This window comes from Monodon monoceros, unplaced genomic scaffold (assembly GCF_005190385.1).
Source record: "Monodon monoceros isolate NGI ecotype Baffin Bay Population unplaced genomic scaffold, NGI_Narwhal_1 Super_Scaffold_14, whole genome shotgun sequence".
In the NCBI taxonomy this organism is placed as follows: domain Eukaryota; kingdom Metazoa; phylum Chordata; class Mammalia; order Artiodactyla; family Monodontidae; genus Monodon; species Monodon monoceros.
In genome coordinates this window covers 26,138,082-26,159,813 of record NW_021703770.1, presented here as the reverse complement: position 1 = coordinate 26,159,813, position 21,732 = coordinate 26,138,082, and the positions used below count along the sequence as shown (strand labels likewise).

The window sequence follows — 21,732 nt, the reverse complement described above, 5'->3', positions numbered from 1 at the left end:
TATTTGTCTTTCTCTTTCTGACTTACTTCACTCTGTATGACAGACTCTAGGTCCATCCACCTCATTACAAATAGCTCAATTTCGTTTCTTTCTATGGCTGAGTAATATTCCATTGTATGTATGTGCCACATCTTCTTTATCCATTCATCTGATGATGGACACTTAGGTTGTTTCCATCTCCGGGCTATTGTAAATAGAGCTGCAATGAACATTTTGGTACATGACTCTTTTTGAATTATGGTTTTCTCAGGGTATATGCCCAGTAGTGGGATTGCTGGGTCATATGGTAGTTCTATTTGTAGTTTTTTAAGGAACCTCCATACTGTTCTCCACAGTGGCTGTATCAATTTACGTTCCCACCAACAGTGCAAGAGGGTTCCCTTTTCTCCACACCCTCTCCAGCATTTATTGTTTCTAGATTTTTTGATGATGGCCGTTCTGACTGGTGTGAGATGATATCTCGTAGTTTTGATTTGCATTTCTCTAATGATTAGTGATGTTGAGCATTCTTTCATGTGTTTCTCGGCAATCTGTATATCTTTTTTGGAGAAATGTCTATTTAGGTCTTCTGCCCATTTTTGGATTGGGTTGTTTGTTTTTTTGTTATTGAGCTGCATGAGCTGCTTATAAATTTTGGAGATTAATCCTTTGTCAGTTAAAAATATGGAACGCTTCACAAATTTGTGTGTCATACTTGCGCAGGGGCCATGCTAATCTTCTCTGTATCGTTCCAGTTTTAGTATATGTGCTGCCGAAGTGAGCACACATTTACTGTTTTTTGTTGAAATAGAAAAGAATGGTTCAGTGACCTTATGCACTGGTTTGATTTTTAGATGGATTAATGTGACAAAACAGACATAATAGAGAAGTTTTAGTAACCACCCAAACAATTTCACCCAGGCAGCAAAATATAAGCCATGATAATGGATCATCATTGTTTGCACCATTGTCCAGTATTTATAAGGTTGATAATGCTATGGGCAGCCCAGGGCCATATCAAAGAACCTGGTAAATCATTGTCTCCTTTCTGTAAGTATTCATTTCTAAGAAAGAAAATTATTATATATTTGTACCAGACATAATAGCTTACAGCACAGTTTTTTGTTTGTTTTGTTTTTTCTTTTTTGCGGTACACGGGCCTCTCACTGTTGCGGCCTCTCCCATTGCGGAGCACAGGCTCCGGACACACAGGCTCAGCGGCCATGGCTCACGGGCCCAGCCGCTCTGCGCCATGTGGGATCTTCCCGGACCGGGGCACGAACCCGTGTCCCCTGCATCGGCAGGCGGACTCTCAACCGCTGCGCCACCAGGGAAGCCCTACAGCACAGTTTTAAACCTTTATTTAATCCCAAGAACAACTTTATCATATAAGTGTTATTATCAATCCTAATTCTGTTGGTGAGGAAATTGAGGCACAGAGAGCTTATATGGCTATTAAGTGGCAGAGTAAGTATTCAAGTCAAGAAGTTATATTTCTAGTTAAGAAATATTGTTACCTCTATGAAATACTGCTTCCCAGGAACAGAAACTAGGAAGAGAAATTAGGAACTCTGAGTAATAATTTAAAAAATCTTCCAAAAATAAGCAGAGTAATTTACAAAATAAGTAGTTATTGAAGATTGGAGATACGGGAGTATTGGCCTGCTGAGGGTTTTGGACTTCTCTGAATCCCACACGCATGTACGGATGTTGCATTGATCCTGTGACTCAGCATGAGGGCTGAGACCTGTCCACCATCCACAATTTCCAGTCACCAAAGAAGTGAATGGGCCACCGCAATATATGTAATAAATTTTAGTGCAAGCTGGATCTTGGGTGACCCCAGGCCACAGCTCCCTGTGCTTTTTCTCTGTCTCTATGGAATGGATGTAACTGTGGGTGGGCATCCTCTCCAGCTTTCTAGTCAGATCTTAAATGTGGGTCCTGCCCTGAGAAGGCTTAAGCTCTAAGAGTTAAAGGAGGTTTCAGGTTCTGGAAGAGTAGTTATTCACTTACATGCATGCTCCTCTGATTTAAAGTTAGATTATTTTGCAAAGTTATTCAAAACATTATGAAGTACACTTATGTACAAAACTTGCTTTTGTTGATCCTCTTAATTAGGGGCCACATAACTCCATGGGAGAAATGTGAAAGGTAGAAGAGTCTATGCTGGAATCAGAGATAAAAGGTAGTCTATCACTGAAGCAACCTAAGTGTCCATCGACAGATGAATGGATAAATAAGATGTGGCACATATATACAATGGAATATTAGCCATCTAAACAAACAAAATTTAGTTATTTGTAGTGAGGTGGATGGACCTAGAGTCTGTCATACAGAGTGAAGTAAGTCAGAAAGAGAAAAACAAATACCATATGCTAACACATATATATGAAATCTAAAAAAAAAAGAAAAAACATGGTTCTGAAGAACCTAGGGGCAGGACAGGAATAAAGACACAGACGTAGAGAATGGACTTGAGGACACGGGGAGGGGAAGGGTCAGCTGGGATGAGGTGAGAGAGTGACATGGACATATATACACTACCAAATGTAAGGTAGATAGCTAGTGGGAAGCAGCCGCATAGCACAGGGAGATCAGCTTGGTGCTCTGTGACCACCTAGAGGGGTGGGATAGGGAGGGTGGGAGGGAGATGCAAGAGGGGGGAGATATGGAGATATATGTATATGTATAGCTGATTCACTTTGTTATAAAGCAGAAACTAACACACCATTGTAAAGCAATTATACCCCAAAAAAAGATGTTAAAAAAAAAAAAGGTAGTCTGTGCCCTTTGCTGCTGCTGCTGCTGCTTCTTTTAAAAAAAGTAGTTTGTTGAAAACTAGTCCATTTGTCATAGGGATAGGGAGGCTTATCTATTTTCCTTGCTATTTCAGTGGCACATAATAGAAGCTATTATTCACTTGTCTTAAATTTACTTCCCACGTCTTTGGCTCTGTAGTTTCAATATCTGATGTTTATTTTCATCTTCCCTGACTTGCCCTGATTCTTTACTTTTCCTTACTTAGCCTGCAGAATCTGGCACATAATGCCCACAAAAGAAATGCTCGCTGAATTAGTTTTTTTAACCATAAAAATGTAGAAGAATTTCCAGGACGTTAATACAATAGAGCAGCAGAGATCGCTACATGTGTAAGATTGAAGATCATTAAGAAAATTTTCCATGGTATTTTCTCTGTGGGGTGGTAGATCGGGATGGGGCATGGGTAGACAGGGAAAGGAAAACAATTTTATTAAACACTTGCCAGCAAGTTCCACATACCTTATCTCATTTAAATCTTTAACAATTTTGAGAGGCAAATATTTCCACACCATTGTATATGTATGAAAAATAGGGCTTCAGGAAGTTAATTTCCCTAATTTCATACTCTTTTTGATAAAGTTGAAGTTCAAACTCAGGTATGTATGTCTCAAGGTTTGTGCATACTCTTTCCACTGAATCCCATATCTCAGAAGGATATCACTTCGTAGGATCATTCAGCTTCCTAATGACACACACAGCACATTCATAGCAATCTTTTTAGATACACTAATAACTTTTTTGATTTTTGTAATCCTTGTTTGGTGGTATGGTGTTTTCTTCTCTTCTTACCCGTTCTCTACCCCTACTCTTTCTTCTTGGTAGGAAGTCTTTAGTAAATGTAGAGAGAAAGAAATTTGGTTAGCATCACAACCTATTGAAGCAATATTATGAGAATGGTCGACATCAGCAAGAGGAAGTGTTTGTTTTTGTTTCAATTTGAAGAATACAAAGAATCAAAGCCTCCTTCTGAAGCCCCTCATCATTCCACTATGCTCCTCCCATGAAGCCTGGTCCTTGGCAAGCTGACGTAGATGGAGCTGGGATCAAGGGGATCGTGGGATTGTAGACAGCAAGCAACTTCTGGATGCCCAGCTGATTTACTTTGATTTGGGTTGTTCCAAAGCAGAACTTGAGAAAAGGCCATGGGTGCAGGTAGCCTATTTAAAAGATGATCCCAGAAAACATAAGTGAGGGCGTGTGGAAAGTGAGACAAGGAGGTGGAGAGAGCCAATACCAGGTATTTTAATGAACAGTTTACTGCTGTGGGCCAACTGGACTCAGTTCCACTAGGGGCCCTTTGAGAAAGTGAATGGGATGGGGAAACTGGGCATTTATTAATTCCTATTTTGCATTAATTGAAGTTTGCCCCTAGGGTCTTTAATTCTCCTGTACTTGTAGGTTGTGCCTGTCTTTGGTAGGTCCTGCTTCCATAGTCCCTGAAAAAGCCTTTAGACAGGCAGGGTCAAGAGAAACCCAGGTAAGAAGTTGTCCATTTGTCATGAATTGTACTGTAGCTGTAAGTGAACTGGGGAGTCAAAGTGTGGAGCAGGATATCAACAGCATGTGCTACAGACGTCTCTGTGAACTGACAGAAGGCTTGATGTGAAATGTACAGGGGTGACTGCACCATTCTGTAGACTCCTTGTGAATGTGTGATTGATTAGTGATAGGATACTCTGGAGAGGGGCAGTACAGTACAGTGCATATGAGCATGGACTCTGGCAGCAACTCTGGATTCAAATCATCTCGTTACTTACTAGCTGGGTTGACTTGGTCAAGTTATTTAACTTCTCAGTACTTGTTCCCCCATCTGTGTATAATGAGGATGGTGATGATAAATCCTACCTCATGTATGTTGGTGTCAGGTTGAAATGAGCTAATATATGTATAGCATTTACAACAGTGTCAATCCCCAAATAAGCAGAGAAGCACTCTTTATTTTTATTCATGCAAGAGACCTATATTGCCTCCTAAACTTTACAAATGTAGAACTGAACTTTCAAAAATCTTCCTAGTGAATTCTTTAGCTAGAAAGCTTTCTTTTACGTTCCACCATCAAATTCTACTTACCCAGACCCAGGACTTCACATATATCTTAACATGTAATCTATTCAAATTTTGAGTAATCAGAGAATTCAACTTTTACGGAGTAAAAGCTTATAAAAGGGCATAGTGACAAGAGGTTCTGAAAACCAGAAAGTGCTGGTGTTGCCATAAATGGCCTGGATACCTTCAGAACTCCACATAAACAGTATCCACTATGACATAGATTCCTTTGGATTGGGGATGAAATATGGCAATGGTTACTACTGAGGGGGTAAGTGCTAAGTTTGCTAAACACATTATCTCATTTAATCTTTATATCAAATCTATGGGGTAGATATTATCACTCAGTTCTTCAGATGAAGAGACAGATTCAGAGAGCTGAAGTTGCTCAAGATCCAAAACTAGTAATTCGTGGGGCTGGGATCCTGACACCAGTGCATGTTTTTTTTAACAACTATGTGCAATTGAAACACCGCAGCAAGCTAAATGTTATTCTCCACTGACATCACTTGAGATACTATATACTCAGGGTGGCTTAGAATTGAAGCTTGTGTTGAGTCCTGCTCTATTACTTACTGCCTTGGGCATCACTTAACCTTTCTGAGCTTGTAATATTGTGTTTTCTATATGAGAGGAATAATGGTATTTACTTCATAGGATTGTTTTGGGAATCCCATGAAATTATATAAGTACTTTATAATTCAGTAATGTGTGATTTGATCATGTAAAAGGATAAAATTTTGGAATGAGAGGCTGAGTCTCTGTGAATAAAAATAGTAACAGGGGAGTTCATATTAAAAATTATTTCATAGTCAACTTTATACTCATATATTTCAGAGTTTTTAATTGATATTCTTTTCCTTCTTTCATCTTATTAATTCACATCACAAACCTGTATTAAGTACTTACTATATAAGCCATGTTTTATGAGCTGGGAATATAAAGATGAAAGTAACATGGTACCTACATTCAGGTTGCTTAAAAGTCTAGGAGTATAAAAAATATCTTTCAGAATTGTTCTCAGAATAGTGGCAGGGAGATTATGGCGATGAGATTTTGTTTTGCTTACCCTCTTCTTCACTTTTGTTTTCTTTTCTTCTTTTTTCTTTTCTTTTCTTTTCCCCTTTCCTTTTCTTTCCTTTCCTTTCCTTCCCTTCCCTTCCCTTTCCTTTCCTTTCCTTTTCTTTTCTTCTTTTTTAAATTCTACTTTATATTTTAACTGAGAAAAAAAAAAGATAACCAGCTCACCATTTTGTTTGCCCTTGACTCATTGTTTAGAAATAATTAAGTCTAAATGCTTTTAAGTTAGTTTTGACTGTATGTCAAGGCTCTCATGAAGACATGTGCTCATGTATAGATAGATATGTCTATCTGCAAATTAGGCCTTCCCAATGCTGTGAAATATTAAGGTGTTTAAAACCATTAAGATTGTTAGCTTTGGCTGCAGATAAGCAGAATAAACAAATACCTTTCCAAGTGGGATCTAGTTTTACTGCCTCTATTGGCTTTTGAAGTTCAAGGAAGCCACAAATTTCAAAAAACAACTTATCCCCCAAACTGATAGTTTTCTGATGGCTTCATTGTTTTGTATCAAATGTTTCTCACAGGTGCAGATAACAGTGTTTCTGTGTTGGCTGTGAATAGCCATTAATGGTTTCCTGATTTGTGTTAATCTTTCGGCTTGTATATAATTAGTTATCTACCTACTCATCTCTTGGCCCAATACTGATGGTAACAGACAATACACACAATAAGTGTCTTCTCACTCCTAAATAGTCAATTAATATATAAGTGCAAATAGAGCTTGGAAAGGTATTTCTGAATTTTCTGGGGAAATTTGGTGGGTTTTCCTGTTCACTAGTTTTAATGCCTTCCTCTAACCCCTGGTTCTTAAGGAGTGATTTTGTCCCCAGAGGACTTTTGGCAATATCTGGACACATTTTTGGTTGTTACAACTGCTACTGCCGTCTAGTAGGTAGAGGCCCCAGGGATGCTGCCCACTACCCTACAAAGCACAGGGCAGTCCCCTACAACAAAGAATCACCTGACCCCCAATATCTATAGTGCTGAGGTTGAAGAATTCTGAGTCTAATCTTTTCCTTATATAAAAACTAAAAACTTTGGGAGATATAACTGCGTTCCTTAAGGTTAATTCTGCCAGCCATAGTCTTGGATTTCCCAGTGGCAGGATAAACACAGTCTTGTAAACTTAATTCATCAGCAAAGTAGGGGAACCAACAACACCGCACCCAATAGATTTTATTATTCCAAAATGAAACAAATCAGAATTTTGACTTCCTTTGACTCATTTTAAAGGCTCTCTTCCTTTTATTTTAAATATATATGTGTGAGTATGAATGGGAACACCACCATAATCTTCTCAGTGTCTAAAATCTCTAATCAGGAAGAAAGGTGAAGAATAATTAATGAAACCATCTCTTGTTAAAGCACCAGAATTTGGGTGACCATTGTGAATTATTTCCACTTTTTCCAGAATCTGCTTAGGGTTTTCTAACTTTTAGACCTTTGCTCACACTATTCCACTCTTTCCTAACTATTGAAATTCTATCCATACTTCAAGGTCCAACTCTCTGTAAAACCTTTCTGGACCAGCCCACAAAAAAGTGATTGCTTCTTTCTTATATGAATTTCATGGATTCCAGCACTCTTTCTGTGGTCCTCTGTCAAAAAACTTATACATACGTATTTATAAATCTGTGTATCTTATTAAAAAATATATAGCATCGTCAACTGAATTTTAAATATTTTATATTTTAAAGATAAGCCACTCTATTTTATATCTTTCATTTCTCTCATAATATCTGTCCACTGAGCATGCACTTAATTGGCATTCAAAAGATTCAAAAGATTCAAAAGAATATTTGCATTTGAAAACCCTGGAGTTGTAAACCATAGTAAAGATAAAGGTATTACCAAAATAGCATTTCTTATTGTGGAGGGACTGTGTGTCTATAACATGCTAAAGGAAATTACTTACTATTCCTCCTTACTTTGGTTATCTCTCAAATACTCTCATCCAGATTTATTTCACAATGTTTTAAAGTACCAGAAAAAAGATAATTTATCAGCTGATGCTGGAAAGACAGAGAGCCACACTAACATGAATTATCCTGTTTAGTTTGGTATATTTTAAAGCATTTAGAGTTTCTACAAACATTTCCCACAGAATGTTCTTTCTTGTTAGTGAAAACTCTGGAGGGAGAGAGGTGGAGGGTGAGAGGTGAGGACAGATAAGAATTTAGATGTGTGTTTCTCACAGGGCAGCAAGTGGTGTGACTTTGACTTGGATGCCTAGAGCTTATCTCACATACTTGTGAATCATTTGGAAGAGGGAGCACACAGATTTTAAACTGTTAACTGCAACAAAAACCACATATGTGAGAAGGTAGCAATGAAACATGAAAGCAGGGAACCAAGTTTTGTAATTCTGCATTTGTGTTTTAAAAATTTTCCCTAACTATGTTCGTACCATAAAGAACAAATCAAAATATGATGAGGTAGATACTCTATATAGTTATGCGATGAGATCACGGTTAAATACTAACATATTTCTTTCCAGTATTCCCTTGAAAGTGTTTTCTTCTATTGCTTTCCAGTTCACAAGTAGCTTTACTCTTCCCTTCTCAGTACTAAAAATTCTTTTGGACTGTTCAAATTTTCTTTTCCAAACAAAACATAAAATTATATATTGCAGATGTGAATTCTTCAGATTAAAAATAGGATCACAGTTTAAGGTTTAAAGATAAGGTATAGCAGTTGAACGTTTGTAGGGTATACTTTATCAATTATATATCACTTAATATTCCCGATGTGCTTAGTCTGTTGCCCACTATACAAAATAATTCTTGTTGAATTATTTTGCTCATGAGGAAATCTATTCATTTTTAAGACTCTCTGCTCAATATTAACCTGGAAACAAGCTTAATTTTACTATAGGGATGTTGTAGTTATGAAGTCTGATATATCTAAAAGAGAGATTTTATATTTGGAAAATACCAATTACATCCTACTTCAAACAAATGCATTCTTCAAATACAGGAATAGTATGTAAGAGTTACGTAGTAGGTCAAGCATACTTAATATAAACTTTATGTACACTCTAAACCCCAGAAGAATAATAAGCGTATAATGGAATCACTCAATAATGTAGCCAGTTGACTTGATGACCTTAGATATTAAGACCTACTTTACTGTGAGCCAGAATCAAGATGGTTTTATTGGACAACAATTAAACATCTCATCCATCCTCCTTCATTAGCTCCACTGATGACTCCAGACAAAATTCTTTTGAAATGATAGTATCCATTATTCTAGTATATCTGTTACATCATTTTTATACATTATTTACATTATTACATATCTCTAATACATTTATTTTTGATAAAACATTATTTGTGTTTGTCTCTATATTGGGGAAATCAAGAGTGCTATTGTGTGATTTAAAATGAAATACTCAAATTAAATTTTACTCTGAATTTCCCTCCTACAATTCAAAATTTTATGATATCATACACCTTTTTATTTCATTTGATTTATTGTCATTTTGTTGGCTTACACATATAGCAAAAGCTTGGAGAGATACATGATCCCTCAATGGACTGTGGGGAGCTGTTTGCAGCATTAATGTTTGCCATGTAAAAGCCATACTTGAGTTAGTTAGTTATTTGTGCTGTGTAAGATCAAGTCATTTTATTGGTGCCTCATTAAATGTGGCATTATTTTCCCACTACTTTTTATAAGATTTTTGGCAGCTGAGGGTGGGAGTGGCTGTGGAGGTGGTTGAGGCCAGTGACCTGATGGCTGAGAAATTGTTGAGAATCTGATATGGACAGTGGTGATACACAATGTTATCATCCTTACTAGCTCTTGAGTGAAGACAAGAGGCTATGGCAGTGAGATTTCCATTTGTTTAAATGTATGCTGTAAAAATTGAATGTTTTTTCTTTGCTGGAACCATTATATGTATACAACCTGTCCATTAGTCGCTTTATACATTTTATTATCACTTCATACTTTATTTTCTTCCTTTGACCTCAGGAAGATTCCCAAGTAACTCTAAAACCCATTAGTATCTCTGAACACTCACAAAAAAATCCATAAATGATTTTTCATTGTCATTACTAATCGGTATTAAGCAATCTTGGATGGGCTAGAAGTTATTATATGGAGACTTTAAAAAAAATTAATATGGGAATTCTCTTATTCATTTCCCTTTTGAGTATCTAAAAATGATTCAAAATTTTTACCACTTAGTAAAACCAGTATAATAAATGGGCAAATTCCATTTTCACTCTCCATTATTACAATATGTTGGATGCTAAAATAAGGAAGTTCCAAAACTGCTATAATTTACAAAGAAGGTAAGGAATCCTTCTGATTTTTCTCCCCTTAACCCCTCTCCACACACACTTCTGTTGGTTCCTTGAGTAACAGCAGCTATAGACAAAGCGCTTAGTAATACTGAGTTGAGATATGGTTTCCAGCTCCTGTGGGCACCTGTGCCATCTGAGGAATGAACTATAATTTTGTGGGATACAATATAACCCATAAACAGGGAATTTAGTATAATTCAGATGGAGTTCAAATCCTGGCTCCACCATATCCTAGCTGTGTGCTTTGGGCAAAACTCCTGTAAAGTAGGGTGGATGCTAATACTGACTTTATATGGTTGTTAAAGAATTAATGGATAATGAGTAAAAACTCCTAGCACAGTTTCTGTTAGTCAGTAAGTACTCTATAAGGTTAATCGTTACTCTTATTCCCACTTCTGTGCCCAAGGAAGTACACTGAAAAAGACTTCTCACACTCAAAGGGGAGGAGCCCTGTGAGATACGGTCACTATAGGAATACAGCAAAAAAGTGAAAAACAAATTCCCAAAATGAGAGATCAGAATTTTCATCAAGGCCCACAGGGTGGGGAATGGTGCTGTTGATTGGGGTCACAAGGAGTTATGCAAATAAAGGCTCGTTAGAATGCTTTGCAGTTTTGTTTTTTGAGTTACGCTCAGTATAACTTAGTACATTAGCAGACAGTCTGGTCAAAAGTGGAAATTTCTGCCTCCAATAAACTCCAAAGTTGCAACACCCCTATTTCAAAACTCTAGAGCTAATTCAAACCAATTTGTCATCATTTAGAGTTATAAACACAGCAAAAGGACCTTTTGAAGATACCATCTATTGCAGTCCATAAAAGCTGGGAATTTTTTTCCTCCTAACTATGTTTAAGCACAACAGGCATGATGAAGAGGTTTGTCTAAATGCTTTCCGCATTCACCATGGGAGGTTGGCATAATGGGAATAGTGGGGTGTCTTTAGGAGAATTTGTGTAATAGAAGCCTTTCCACTTTCCCAGATTTGATTAGGAACGTACAGACAGGTGTGCTTCTACTAGCAGACCGCCATGTAGTGTCCATTAGACTAGTTACTCTTAGCAAGCCTATTGGAGAGTTTGGGCAAAGGGAGAGACTATCACAGTGAAGGACCTTCCACGTATGAGGAGAATAATGCCTGGGAAAGAACTTGGCATTTCCAGATTCTATCACTTTTGGCTTAGAAATTCCTCTTTGGGGTTAGTTCCTACAGCATCAAAGAAAATAATCAGGGAAGTAGTATAGCCTGGTAAGTTGGTTAAGCATTCTCTATCTGAAGTCAGACCTCCTGGATTTAAAGTCTACCTCAGCCATGTTTATGCCTGGTGACCTTGGAAAATCTTTTAGCCTCTTAACTCTAACTTCTTTATCTCCAAAATGATACCTACCTCATAGGGTTTTTTGTGGATAAAATCAGATAATGAAAGTAAAGAACTTAACACATTTATTGGAACCTTAAGTGCTCAACAAATTAGGGTTTTTGTTTGGGGCACTGTTGGGTCCATATCAGAAAGCTAATCTAGTGAGATAAAATTTTCTTTGAATTAAATATAGTAGCAGTGGGATCCTTAGGGAACCAGAGAACTAAGAACATGGAAGAGCATACCCTAGCCAGCACTTTGGGCTGAAAGAGTAGTGGCAATAGGTTATAGTGTCTAAGAAAACCAGCAAATCAAACAATGTGTAGATACCTTGAATTCTCAGTAGAGTGATGAGACATTGTCTGTCAGCCCAGCAAAACCCCTTTGTCTATGACACTGAGTACTGTTACAGGAAGAATTGTGTCCCCTCAGTACCTCAGAATGTGACTTTATTTGGAGATAGGGTCTTTACAGAAGTAATCAAGTTAATATGATGTCATTAGTGTGGGCCCTTCTCCAATATGACTGGTATCCTTATAGAAAGGGGAAATTTGGACATAGAGATATGAATAGAGGGAGAATGCCATTTGGAGAGTCATAGGGAGAAGACAGCCATCTATAAGCCAAGGAAAGAGGCCTGGAGCAGATCTTTCCCTTACAGCCCTCACAAGTAACCAGTCCTGCTGATGCCTTGGATTTTGGAACGTGAGACAATAAATTTTCTGTTATTTAAGCCTCCCTGTTTGTGGTATTTTTTATGGCAGTCCTAGAGAACTAGCATGGATACTTAATAAAAATGTCCCAAAGTGGAGTTGATGAGGATATTAGAGGTACAGGTAGTGGCATATGAAAAAAGCTAGGCCTCCTAGGTTACAAAGCCATGGTAGGAAAGGCACCTTAAGGGAGTTGCCAGTTTGGATATGATTTAATCCTGTTAAATCAGTTGGGAAAAATAGGATGCCGGGACCTTCCCCACCTTTAGTTTTCCAAAGGTTTTTAGACCACAGTGGGAATAACCCTCCCATTTGCCTTCTACTTGGTGTTAAAAGCATGCTCAAAGAACTCAGCGCACTTAGGTAGGGACTTGTATTTGGTTTGAGACCACTGGGAAAGGGAAGGTATGAGCCTTACTTCTTAACTCCTCCACTTTTATAAATCAAACTCAGATGATAGGAAACATCAAATAGAAATATTTCTACTTTTGTTTTGAGTGATACAGGCTACTGGAGTTATAGATAGTTGTATGAAATTAATTAGTAGCGTTCATCTAGTCTTTTTTTTTTTTTTTTTTTTGCAGTATGCGGGCCTTTCACTGTTGTGGCCTCTCCCGTTGCGGAGCACAGGTTCCGGACGCGCAGGCTCAGTGGCCATGGCTCACGGGCCCAGCCGCTCCGCGGCATGTGGGATCTTCCCGGACCAGGGCACGAACCCATGTCCCCTGCATCGGCAGGCGGACTCTCAACTAGTGTGCCATGAGGGAAGCCCTCATCTAGTCTTTTGTCAGACATTTATTGAGCACTTACTATATGCTGGGCTCCACTGACATTAGGGCTTCAATGGCAGATAACACTTGGTTCCTGTCCTCAGGGGACTTACAGTCTAGAGAGGAATGCAGTTGAGTAAACAGAAGGCTGCAGCAGACTGTAACTGAGTAACTCAGGGATGCTATGAGAGCACATAGGAAGGGCATTATCCCAGCCTGGAGGTGATTAGGGAGTCTAGGAAAAGTTTCCAGGAATAGATGATGCTCAAACCAAGTCTAATAAGCCCTCCTCACTAGATGAATAGAGGTGGAGCAAAAAGAGAGACAATCCAGAGAGTGGGCATAACAAAGGCCGTGTCATAGGGGATTGAGAGAACATGGCATATCTACCGTAAGTGCAAATGATTTTTTTCAAGAAGGGGTTAGGTGCAGAGGGAAGGGGGAAGGATGGGCAGTTACCAGAGGGTTGGGTAGGAGAGAGGAAAGGTTATCCTTAAGAAAGAAGAGGCGCAGTAGCCACATGAAGTGGAAAATGACCTAATTTGAAAGTTAGAGTTCATTCACCCATTCATTAAGTATTCATCAAAGTTCTAAATGTGTTAGGATTAAGGGATAGAATAGTCATTTTGACCTCATGGAAAAGACCTATGTTTGCCTCTTGGCCATGTCATTTCCTTTTTGCGTGGGTTCTGAACAAGTCACCAAACTAGATTGAGAGACTCTGTACTTAATTCCCTTGTTGGCAAAGTGAGAGAGCTGGACCAAAGTTGTTCTTAGTTCCAAAATGATTCTGCCATGAACAGTAAGAAGAACGTGTTCTCCTAGTTGACATGGGTAGGATTGGTTCATTTCCCCACCATCCCTGAGCCCGAGTATACTGACTTAGTAATTCCATATTGGGAAGCAGATTGTTCAAATAACAGTCCCATTAGGCAGCAGTCTCCTTCTCCCAGAGTAATAAAAGTCACACGTTTATGACTTGTATGAAATAAAAACTGTGAGCTTTTGCTGTTTCTCTGAAAAATCTGTCATGTCGCCGTGGAAACTGGTTTTTATCACTCAGAGGGTTACTGTAATAACCGTAGACTATTTTTTATACTCGTTCTTTCTCCAAGAAACAATGGGATTTTTACATCTTAGTTCATGAGCAATTATGACTCCATTGTGAAAATATTAAGTGTTGAGAGGAGAGAAACATGGCTGGTCCTGGAGAAATAGCTCAAGCAAGTAGAATATGTGCTGGTATCCCTTTCCCTCCCTGACCATGCTAAGTACCCCTCCATTGTTCCTCTACCCTCATCTCAACCTGTCTTCTCATTTAGATTAGTAACTAATGAATGACTGATGCTTATCAGCCACTAATTATGTGCTTAAGAAAATGATCTCTTGTATTCCTTATAATCATCCATGAAGAAGGCAGCACTATCCCCTTTTCACAGGTAAGGAAACTGAGACTCAGATACAACTTTCCCAAGATTATATAACTAGTAAGCGCTAGAGCTGGGATTGGAACCCAGGTCTGGTTTCCCACTGGTTCTTATTCTTTTTCATTCTCTCTCTCTTTCCCCCACCACCTTTTCTCCTGCACTCCCTCCCTCTGGAATAGTTAGCTGGTCCTCAATGAGCATGCTTGTTGTAGGTATCAGTTTGGTAGTTGTTGTATCAATACTGCTTTCTTTTTTTTTTTTTTTTGCGGTACGCGGGCCTCTCACTACTGTGGCCTCTCCCGTTGCGGAGCACAGGCTCCGGACGTGCAGGCTCAGCGGCCACGGCCCATGGGCCCAGCCGTTCCGCGGCATGTGGGATCCTTCCGGACCGGGGCACGAGCCCATGTCCTCTGAATCGGCAGGCGGACTCCCAACCACTGCGCCACCAGGGAAGCCCCTCAATACTGCTTTCTAAACAATAGTTCATGCTCTCTCATGGAGCATGGGCACGCTCCTTACCCTGCTTCAGTGTTTACCACAGTCACATGTAAGTTTGGGGGAACTAAACCTCTTTTTTTTTCTGCCATAACCTTAGGCATAAGCCTTCCAACATGTGAATTTTTGAAGCAATTAAACATTATTTAGATTGAGTGAGTGAGTGGTATTTTATTTTATTTGGTTTTAATAGGAGGATTACTTTGCATAAATCTTGAAGACAAGTATCTTTCTTTATGGGAAGTGACTATAAGCCAAAGGGAGAAAAAGAATTTACCAAGTAGAAGATGACAAAAAAACAGTGATAAGCTGAGGCTCCTCATTGACATTTCATGTGGCCATTGAGAGAAAAGGAAGTGTGTGGGCACAGAACACAGCAGTCAGCCAGGAGAATTTTCATGGCCATATGACTTAACATTCTGGTGGAGGAATCAGAACAGAAACAAAATAACTGGAGAGACCACAAGAATAAGCTCTCCTCCCTGCCCCCACTCCAAACAAAATAGTATTTAACAAATGACAGCTGATGAAACAAGCCTAAAAACAAGAGAAAATCATGTTTTGGCACTTGTAGAATGAGTTGCTTAGCATGCTCTAGCATCAGTTAGCTATGTTCAGCCAAATATTATTCTTATTTTCCACTTATAAATTGTCCCTCCCCTCTCTCAATATTGTACATTAGCCTAAAATCCATTAACTGTTTTGGAAAGAAGCAGCTGTCTTGTGGGTTTGTTGTAACTTTTGAAGATGTTCTGCAGGATAAGGCTACCCACACCAGTTGAAAGAATATTCAGCTTCGCCAAACCTGTTCCTTTTTTATGGTCAGCCATTCTGTTTTCCTCTTTATTTTGGCAATATGGCTGATTTTCAGGGGATTCTCCATTCTAAGAAAACGAGGGCTGCTGCTCTTCTTAAAGCATACAGGGAGAGAATTTCTCTCAACTTGACATTGCAGCTGACCTGGACACCTAGCTCAAGCCCTAGAATCTTGGTGATGTCAGTGGGTCTGCATAGTATATTCACAGTATATTCATAGCACCAAGGGTCCCCAGGATTAACGAGCCTTAGAGTCTGAGCAGTAGAGGTGATCTGGGAGTTCTGCCTGCCCCGAAGTATGTCTTTTCACTCTGGCCTGAGGCGATGTCAGAAGATTCTCTTCCTTCTTATTCTCAGTCACCATTGTAGCTGGTCTTTTGTACATATTCATCTTTACCTTCAGCCCTGATTCTATAGGCTTGCAGTCCTGTGTTCCCAACCCCTGTTATGTCACTTCACAGTTGCAAATATACAAACCAAGTCCTTCACCTTTCCCACTCAACTGGCTGGCCTCTTGCTGAATCTCTCCCATGTCTGTTTTTTAAAAAAAGAGTAATCTTTGATTTCTCCTTCAAATTCCTCTCCCTCTCTCTCCTCAATATCAACTTCATTGAAAAAAAAGGCAAAATTTATTGCTTCACCCTCCGCAGTGTATCTCATATCAGGTTTTTGTTTGTTTTGCCACTGATGCTCTCCTAAGCCTTTGCACCCAAGAAACTGTAATCATGTCCTAGTTAATACAGCTCTAGTCTGTAGTCTTTTTTTCCCTCCGATCTTTTCTGCTTATCATATAGTTACACTTTTCTCAAGACAGTGTTGTCCTTGGGTGTCTCCTCTGTTCAGAAGCCTGAAGCAGGATCCAGGATTCCCCGAATTGGCCCTAAATGCTTTGCTAATTTTTAAGACGCTGTACAAACTTCTCCAAATTTACCAAAACCTCATTTCCCGCTACTCCCTTAAGCACATCTCTATATTAAAGACAGTTCTCATTCACCTCACCAGCACTGGGTTTATTTTTAACTTTCATATCTCTCCTCACTTAGAAGGTTTTTTAAAATACTTTGTTTGTACAAGTCCTACTCATTAAAATTCAAATCTCTTCTTCATGAAGCTTTTTCTGGCCACTCTGGCCTGCAACCTTGACTGATTTTTTACTTCTCTGAATTTCTGTTAGTCTCCCTCTTCTGACTGAATATTGTCTTGTTATTTTTCTTGAATACTTTAATAATAATTAGCCTTCTATTTATAATTTAAGTATAAACTCATCAAGGATTAGAGGCTAATTTTCGTGATGTCCATCCCTCACTCCTTGATAAAAGATAAAATTTTCTACCATTCCTACTTAAATAGCTGTTTGAAATCTGTGGAGTCCTTTCATGTACATTATCATTAAGCCAGAAAGCCTACCAGAATTTAATTAATTTGTATTTTCAATCAGAGAACATAGGTGCCAACCACACTCTGTAGAGTTGCAGGGTCATCCTGGAAAAGGCCTTGGTACATATTTGAGTGAGCAAATATATATGTCAGATAGAGCACTCCAGTGACAAAACCTTGCAAGGAGAGCTTCTGTTTTATTCATCACACCTTCTGTCAGCATGAAGAACTTTTAATGGGAGTGGGTTCGCCTGCATGAAGAGCCCAGAGAGTTGTATGGGAGAGAAGCAACTTATTTCCCTCAGCTCCCACTCCCTGAGATTCAGAAGCAGGGAGCCTTGCTTATTTGAGGGTGGTCCTGACCCAACGCCACTGCTGAGAGAGGGCAACAAGAGCCGTTAAGTAAAGTTAACACAAGTTCAAAGAAAGATGACACTTAGAAGGAGGAAAAGAGTGAGCACTGTTTTCTGTGTCTGAGGCAGCAAACACTGGAATCAGCTTTAATTGAGCACTTCTTGGGGATGACCTATCTGGGGGAACAAAAGACCCAAAAGATCTGAAGACCAAGGCTGTAACACTTGGGGGTCAGGCCTACACTGAGGCCCAGCATAATACTTCTGTAAAGAAACCCTGAAGACAGCAGTGGGCAGCATCTGTATCGGGGATTTTATTCCCCATTACATCTCTGGGTAAAATGATTGGAAACCTCTTTGCCTAGGACCAACACTGCCCGAATTTCACTCAGGCCTCATGCCTGATACGGTATATCCTATGGAAGTGGTTGAGTGAGAGAAGTGAAACTGCTTTGATCTTGGGAGCCCCAGCCCTCTTTAATGACTATTCCACTGAGGAGTGGATCTGCCCTTCCTCAAAGAATGGAAATGAAAGCAAAAGAAAATTTGTCTAAGCTTCTGTGCTTTGGCCATGACCAAAGTCAAACCCAGCTTCTACTCAGTAGCTCTCCACCACAGTAAATACTTTTCTTTCCTGGATACTATTAAGCACAAGAGCTTCCTTTGAATGAATATTTGGAGAGGGTTAAGGCCTTGAAGAAATAAAGACCAAACCTCTTGCTACTCCTGACAAGTGAAAGTTCAAGCATAATTATATTTTGGGATTTGATTGAGGCATATTCTTCATTCTACATGCGTGCCGAGTGTAAAGAGGGTTCCATATTATTTTAATCTTTACAATAAACTTGTAAATTAGAAAGGCCAAATATTACTTTCCCCATTTGCAATGTCAGCCCTTTGTAGCTGGTAGTCAAGAAATGCTTATTGATTGTATAATCTAAAATATCTAATCTCCTTCTTAACCAGGAGTGGTAGGCAAAATAATGGCCCTTGGAAATATCTACTTCCTAATCCTTGGAAACTGTGAATGTGTTATTTTACATTTCAAAGAGACTTTGCAGATGTGATTAAATATCTTGAGATGGGGAGATTATCCTGGATTATCTGGTTGAGCACAATATAATCACAGAGATCCTTATAAGAGGAAGGTCAGAGTCAGAGAGGAGATGTGATCACAGAAGCAGATGGAGAGAGAGGAAAAGAGAAAGGGAGAGAAAGAAAGAGAGAGAGAGAGAGAGATTTGAAAATGCTATGCTAGTGGCTTTGAAAATGGAAGAAGGGGCCATGAGCCAAGGAATGCAGGTGGTATCTAGAAGCTGAGTGAAGGCAAGGAAACATTCTCTTCTAAGCCTCCAGAAGGAAGGCAGTCCTGCCGACACCTTCATTTTAGGACTTCAGACATCCAGAATTGTAAGATAATACGTTTATGTTGTTTTAAACATTTGTCATAATTTGTTAAGACACAATTAGTTTAGCAACAAAACTGATAATGTAATCTATTTTACTGCCTGTGTATTTCTTGATGGAAAGCAAAGTTTGTAAAATAATTAATGGGAAGGGAATTATTTGGTGTTCACTTAACCTGAGCGGATCATTGTATTCCTAGTGTCCATGTATCACCAACTTCTCTCTTTGCAGACACATTCAGCTAATGCAGCCTAACTGAATATACTTCTGTGTGCACATGTCTGCACATTTCCTGCTTAGTCATGGAAATAGAACTGTGGGTAGGGCCAGTGCATGTTCTGAAGTGTCAGTGAAAACTTTTGCTTCCTTAAAGCTTTTTCAAGGTCCAGTAATATCATGTCATTTCATAATTTTTAATTAAAAGTGAGAATATGCTTTTATGACCGAATGGAGAACTCTGCTCAGAAACCTCTACATACTTTTCAACTTCCAGGGGTTCAAGTTCAGAGTTTTCAGGGTTGTCTGTTGAACTTCATTGGAGAGAAATAACCTTCACTCTAATTTTTTTTTGCTAAGAGCCTATTTCATTGTTAATAAGATTCTAGGAAAACTCATGTTCTTCATACTGTTTTCCTCATTGTTTGTTTTGCAGTTTTTTAAGAGGTTCAAACTAAATCAACCCCGATATAAGTAATAAACTTTCAGTAACTTGGTGAAGTTTCCAAAGTTTCTACCATTAAAAAAATTTCTCAAGAAATAAGCAGTCTTGAATTCAGACATTGTCGTAATTCCATAACATGTTATATTCAACTATACCAGGTAGGAAGTTTTAAATGTTATGTGTAGCCTCTTACCACTCATAATTGCTAACAATTATTAGCCACTTACTTAATGTAAGTGTCATGTCAGGCTCTAAACTAAGTATTTTACATTTATTGGCATGTATGATTCTCAAAACAGCTCTGTGATATAGTGTGGTGGGTTGGTTGTATTAATGGGTACATTTTTTTCACATATCCCTTCTCTTAGTCCATTTGGGCTGCTAACAAAATGCCACAGACTGAGTAGGTTATAAAAAACAGAAATTTATTTCTCATAGTTGTAGAGATTGGAAGTCCGAGATCAAGGCTCTGGCAGACATGGTCACATTGTCTGCTGAGGGCTCTCTTCCTGATTCATAGCTGGTGCTTTCTCTCTGTCTTCTCATGTGGTGGAAGGGGCTAGGGATATCTCTGGACCCTCATTTATAAGGCACTAATCCCATTCATGAGGGTTTCCAAAGGCCCTACCTTAATACCATCATCTTTGGGTATGAATTTTGGGGGGGGACATATTCCTAACCAGAGCATCCCTGAATCCATACCCTTTAATGATTTCTTTCAACACTGACTCAGGGTTTGACCATGTGACTTGCTCTGGTCCAACTAGGCTAAGGCAAACTTGCCGCAAACAAAGACTTGAAAAGATGCTTACACGTTACTCTTCTGTCTCTTGGACTTCTGCCACCACCAGTGAACAGGCTGGCCTAGCTTTCTGGAGAGAAAAGAGATATATTGGAGAAGAGCCAAGATATCCCAAGCAAAGCCTTCCTAACCTATCCAGCCCCAGCCAGGTGATTGTAGAAGCCTGAGTGAGCCTAGTTAAGGTTAGCACAGCACAGCACAGCACAGCCCGAATATTGAGCAATAATAAGTGCTGATTGGTTTAAGCTGTAAGTTTTGAGGTGGTTGGCTATTTATCAATAGCTAACTATTGATACATGTAGATACTAATATGCTCATTTTATGTATGGTTAAACTGAATTCTAGAAGGATTGAGTAACTTGCTCAAGACTGATTCTAAAGCCCATATACAATCAAACCACAATTTGTAAAACTGTGAAGTGAATTCTTAAGCCTAAAAATGGTAGACTAATTCTTTTACACACACACATACACACACACATGGTGTTTCCATTCTTACAGGACAGAAACAAGCATTATGAAATAGATGTGATATAATGGGGCAGTAGATGATCATTGTTGATCTTTTAATTTCACATAGATGACACTCTTGACATTCTGGGAGGGATAAGTTTCCTATTGTATGGGACTTTTTTGGGCCGCAACATGTTTATGGACCCTGCCCCTATAATGTTACTAATGCCCCTTCCCCTCTGCTCCAGTAACAATGACCACTAAAAATGACCTCATAGTAATTCTGACTACTAATTTTGGCATATATCCATTACCCCAAATTTCTAACCCTCCCTAGATGGGGAAAAGGGCTGGGAAAATTGGTTCTAGTTGAGAACCACTGTTGGAATTTACAAAACACTAGATTTAATACTAAATATGTGTTTTTTGGTGTAGATGTACTAATTTTAAGAAATAATTTAGTCATTAAGGATAAATAAGTTATTATAAGACAAACATCCTTGACATCACCACTTAGGTAAAGAAAAAGTATTTTGTCAGTCATTGCAGACATCCCTCCTATGTTCTTTGTCTCAACTGCAACCTTTTCTATCCCCTCAAAAGTAACTACTTTCCTGGATTTTATAATAATCACTTCTTAAATTTATCTTTTTTTGTAGTTTCATCACCCAGATGTGTGTCCCTAGTCACTATTGTTTTGTTTTGACCATACTTTTTTTCTAAATATACCTTGTCAGTCTCTTTTAATCTAAACGTATTTTCTCCATCACTTTCTTTTTCTTATAATTTATTTGTTGAAGAACCTTGGATCTTTAATTATTTCAGCCCTGAGGCAGTAAATATGTGAGATGAACACACT

General features: G+C 38.8%; 1 long non-coding RNA gene and 1 other non-coding gene across 2 annotated transcripts in view; one reads left to right on the top strand and one right to left on the bottom strand.

Annotated features, from left to right (window-relative positions):
• The window catches only part of LOC114895578, a 204,512-nt gene that overhangs the window by 125,575 nt on the left and 57,205 nt on the right, over positions 1–21,732 (top strand). The gene's annotated exons all lie outside the window — the stretch shown is intronic.
• LOC114895704 lies at positions 658–764 on the bottom strand. The gene has a single exon (XR_003793606.1). It is a non-coding gene; the product is annotated as a U6 spliceosomal RNA (small nuclear RNA).